Raw genomic sequence first — 5,620 nt, 5'->3', positions numbered from 1 at the left:
AGAGGGGTTCGTGTGTCCACACTTCCGTAAGCTTGTACCACGCTTCCCCCATCTCCGTATCCCATAAACCTGTTAAAGTCGGGTCAGCCTGGGTGTTCTAAGAGTATAAGAACCGTGGAAGAGGAGATCTACGAGCCTCGTCTTACATTGGTGGCAGCGCCATCGGAACTCCCCCCTTTCGAAGATGACGTGAACTATGAAAGCTGGCTGGAAACTGCTAGCTCCAACCTCCATCTCTATCCTCAGTGCCAAAGGATACCCCTAATTCTCCGCGCTCTTTCCATTATTTATTTTTGGCCGCAGTCGACACCGGCATCGCCTATGATACCGACATTGATCAATAATACGATGTGTTGGCTCAACTTGTTATCGATCGGGAAGAACAAATCCTTGCCAGAGACTTCTTCTTTTCCAAAAGGCTGACGAGTACGCTAAGAACCTTCAACATTTGGCGGAACGTGCTTTCAGTGGCTGTCCTCCAAACAAGGTCGGCAACTAGATAACGGTTTGGCTTAGACACAGAGTCTGACCTCCCGCTTTGGTTGAGAAGCTCTGCGACATAAAGACCAACTCTCTAAGCCAACTGGTTAAGCTCGCAACCATGAAGTGGTAAGAACTCCGGGCGACCCTGATCTACCAGAAGCCTCAAAACAGGTCAAAGTCAACACTCTCTCATCGTGCCTCCCCGTGCTATGCCTCTGGACCAGGTGAGCCTTTCTTTTCGCTTTCCTATCTGCTCCCAAGTGGTTTCCGTTCTTGTATGTGAGTTCCTGGTAAACTTGAGGAACGTTCCCGCAGTTTTATTCTCGACTCTAGGGCAGCTAGGTCAATAGTTAACCCCCCAGCCTTTACCCTTTGTAACATGGTTAAGATCCTCTCCCCTCCCATGAAATTGCATTCAGCAGAAGGAAGGGGAATGCTAATTAAAGGAGAAGCGCCATTAGAGGTCTGCATAGGGTAGGAAACCTGGACAGTGAAATTCATCATATGTTCAGAACCTTCTTGGAACGTGATACTTGATGCTGATTTCCTATGCTACATCAAAACTGTCCTAAATTTGGCATAAGGAACCTTTTCCTCACACTGAGTCAGTGGGGCCAGTGGAGAGACTTTGCTCCCGATAGATGGCGCAGATAACATCTGCAACACCCTTTTTGAAGCTGCAGCCATTTTCATGAACAATCTCGATGACGTTTGCGTACAACTGACCCACATTTCCAATGATGAGATAAAAGAACTCCGTGAACTCCTACTTATGTACGCGAACACCTCTTGGCAGGGTGTAAAACTGGAACGGACAAATATCGTCAAGCATACGATTGATGCTGGCGAAGCTAGACTCATCTGGCAACTGCTCAGACGTATTCCACCATCCCTGCTAGTAGAAGTAACGCGCCTGATTGAAGAGATTATTCAAGACGAGGTTATAAAACCGTCCAAGTCATCATGGGCCTCTTCGATTACACTGGTAAAAAAGAATGATGGCAGTCTATGGTTATACATCGACTATAGGAAGTTGAACGCTGTAACTAAGAATGATGTGTTCACCTTGCCCCACATAAACGACTCACTAGACTCCCTACATGGATCGCAGTGGTCCTTTACCCCAGACTTGAAGTCTGGATTTTGGCAAGTGAAAGTGGAAGAAGTAGACCAAGAAAAGACACCTTTGTATTGCTAAACGGGCTTTATGAGTTCAAACCATGACCTTTGGACTCTGCAACGCCTGATTCAAACAGCTCTGATCGGCCTATTCCCAGAGCATTGCATAATCTGTCTCGATGATATTCTCATTTTTGGCGGATGTATTCGAGAGCATAAAGCCAACCTAAAACTAATGTTGGATTGTCTACGAGACGCAGGATTAACCTTAAACCCGAAAAAGTGCCCTTTCCTGCAGCTCTCAGTCACATTACTGGGACATACAGCCTCGTCATATGTGGTGGCGGTCGCCGAAGACCACGCAAAGCAAGTGAGGACATGGCCGACACCAACCGATCAGGTGGAGCTCCGCGGTTTCCTAGGCTTGGCAAATTACTACCGGTGTTTTTGTTAAAAGTTTCTCTAAGGTCACCAGCCCGCTGCATACATTAACTGAAAAGCAGAAGAAGGAGAATTTTAAGTGGGAGAAAGAGCGCGATGAGGCGTTTAAAGAACTGAAGCGAATGTCCTGCTCCGCGCCGATCCTAGCACTGCCAAACCTCGAATCGAGCGCTCCACCGTTCGTACTGAATACGGATGTGAGCACCGCGGCCGTGGGTGGTGTACTCTCAAAAAGGAACAAAAAAGGAAAGGAACACGTTATCGCCTACGCAAGTATAAGGCTCAGTAAAAAATGAGAGAGAAAAGTGCAACGCAGCATGAGCTGTTTGCTGTCTACTCAATGGTTTGACACTTCGCACATTACCTGATAGTGAGAATATTCATTGTTAGAACCGACCATCAGGCACTCTGGCACGAAGAACTGCAATAATATGGTTTTACAGTCCAGTAGCGAAAAGGAAAAGGGCATGGTAATGCGAATGCACTACCCCGAAGACCGATTTTTTAGCAAAAGCAGGTAACGTTATGGTGTGCACCATATTCTTGAGCGACCCTACCAAACACTATTGGAGAAATACACGGACTAGTGATCCTGACACGGCTCTGATATAGGAGGAGTTTCTGGCATCCTCGTATAAGCCTATAGCGGAAGAGATAACGGCGGCCAGACGAATCTGGCAAGAATGGTCAAAACTCTCTCTGGAGGATGAGGTTTTATGATACCAAGAAGGTGTCCAGTCTCCTAAGCGCCTAGTAGTTCCTGGCTCATTAATGCAAACAGTTCTGTAGGAGTCACATGAGCAACCCAAACAGGTGGGTTAACAGAAGATGCTAGATGCCTCAAGCAACAAATACTGGTGGCCTTCGTTCACCCTAGATGTACTAGACTTCTGCCGAAGCTGCGGCTTTAAAAGTCCTCGTTCCACAGCCATTGCACCACCTGCAACCCATGCCCATCGGTTTCTCAGGGGAAAGAGTAGGTATAGATATTACGGGTCCTTTACCGTCCACCAAGAGAGGGAATCGATTTATTTTGGTTATGGTAGACTACTTTGCTAAAGTAGGTAAGGCAGAACCCATGAAGTCACAAGACGCTGAAACGGTTGTGTCAGTTTTCTTCAATCGGTGGATTTGCCAGTATGGGGTGCCTGAGTCCGTTCATATCGATCAAGGCCCTAGCTTCGAGAGCCGACTCTTCACTGAACTTTGCAAGACCTGCCAAATCTCAGACACGCACGACACCTGGACATCTACAAGGCAACGGCCAGGTGTAAAGAACGAATCCCTCTCTGATCAAGCTACTGAAGGCCTTCACTAAAGACGCACAACCAGGTGACTAGGATTGAAGCCTAGGGCGTGTTCTTCTCGCATGCAGAGCTACGCCACAGTGCCTACGTCAACGCGCTTTTCTCTGTTCAAGATGTTCACAGGTCGTGAAATGAGAGCGCCATCCGACAACTTCCTGCTAAGCACCGACGAAGCATCCAGCAGTGTTCTAGAGTACATACTGCGTCTGAAAGAAGGCATAAGAAGAATTTTTAACATCGCGCGCAAACATTCACGATTGTCTTATATCAAGCAGGAATATTACGACTGGCACAGCCGGACGAACGTCTATGAGAATGAGACTTAGAGCAGATGTACAGGCCGGTTCCCCCGCCTTAAATAGATTGCAAGTTCCATCACCCATGGATTATGGACCCATTTTGAGTGGTGAAAGCGCTCTCACCTACAAACTACCTCGTCCGCAACACACAGCTACGTACCCACCTAGTAACCATTCACAACAATAAGATGCGACCCTAGGAAGGGTCACCACCGGTTGGATATGAAGATGAGATTTACGCCCTGACGGAAGACAGGAAACCACTGGATGGTAACTTTGGGAGGAGCTCATAATTGGTAGCACCGGGGACGGTGCTGAATGGACGAGGGGACTATCTAATGCTTATGTTTTAATGTTCCTTTCAGAGAGGAGGCGGACTTGCGATTCGAATCTCGTGACTGGGGCGTCAACGTTCTCCAACCCGGAGGGGGGTTCTCTGTCCACACTTCCGTAAACTTGTACCAGCTTCCCCCATTTGCGTATCCCAATAAGCCTGTTGAAGTCGCATCAGCCTGGGTGTTCTAAGAGTATGCGAACTATGGAAGAGGAGATCTACAAGCCTCGTCCTATAAAGTATTATTTTTTGAAGTGCTCACCTTTGTACGAATTGATGTTCTTGTTTGGTTGACAATGCTTCAGATGTTCACATAATCATTTGCCAAACACTTGACCTCAGAATATGCTACCATATCTGACTATTGTGAATGAATAGTTCGCTTTATGCCATGGGCTAACATTTTGCCACATAGTAAAGTTGCTTTTTCTCGACGAGTTTGGAAGATATTCTGATCACTTGATGAGTAACTAGGTGTAAATGACAGCACCTCCACTTCGGCAGCCGTCATGGCAATTGCAGTGGAGTAAGTGTTCGCTATGAAGGAACTTATTTGAAATGATACTGGCCATATTTCCAGAGTGTCAGTTCTAGTAGTTCCTTACCACTTGTCATTTGTAATAATTCGGTGCGAAAAGCGCACCAGTTCTGTGATCAAGAAGGTGTTTGCTATTCCCTATGAGAGTTTCTCGCTCTATCGGCTATGCATTTTTTGTTGGGGGGAGGGGGGTGATTTTTTTGCTGAATGTGTAGGACTTACTCGTGCAGTGTAAAAGCTCAGTAAATTGTAGATCTGTTGGTGCTCTCGCTTAAACAGGAGGTTAAAGGACGCTGTGGAGAATGCAGTTATTTTAAAATCGCAATGCCACCTGAATACTGCTAGTCGGGTGACCAAAGGGATTGCGTTTAGATGCAGTTAATTGAGGTGTCGTAGGTACTCTTAGGTAGTGAATGGAATGTGAGTTGGTGGCACGTTTGTTGTGCTAACAACAAGGTGCATTTGACAGTAGCGGACGAGGATGGGGAAAAGTAGGATGCTTCAGAAGAAGGAGGATAGATGAAGGTCTCTCTTACTCTCAAACTCAATGCCCAGTCATTCCACTTGTAATTTAGCAGTGAGATGTAATCCCAACATTTCTCCTTCTCGACAGTTAAGGGTACTCTTATCCAAATATACCTTTATAAGTTGGGATGTACGCCCATGCATGTTTTCCATGGCTTGCTTGTGACGGGTGGCTGCAATTTAGCAAACTCTAGGTGTATCACATAATCGGCAAACTGGTGGGAGTAGCTCCAGTTGGCACTTTGTAACTCATTGAGCCATTATTGAGAGAAGTAAATTTCCATATCACCAATTCAGTTGAGTTTGTAAGTATTGCCCTTAAAAAAGCAAGCTGCACCACTTTCTTCGGCCGAGTTGATATCAATGCCTGACTACTGCCGTGGGTTAGTCGCTATGCCGTTAAGAACGAGGAGCGAAGAGACTCTCATGTCTGACTTCATATGTCCCACAAGTAAGTATCACAGCTTCTTCTGAGTGCCCTTCAATGCGCGATTCCCTTCCTCACAAGCGACAAGTTGTTTCGCCTGTGCTAGATTAAGGGATGCAAACCTCAGCGGATGCGAGCGTCACCTCT

The sequence above is a fragment of the Echinococcus granulosus genome (assembly GCF_000524195.1).
Source record: "Echinococcus granulosus chromosome Unknown EG_S00147, whole genome shotgun sequence".
In the NCBI taxonomy this organism is placed as follows: domain Eukaryota; kingdom Metazoa; phylum Platyhelminthes; class Cestoda; order Cyclophyllidea; family Taeniidae; genus Echinococcus; species Echinococcus granulosus.
This window is presented reverse-complemented; position numbering follows the sequence as displayed.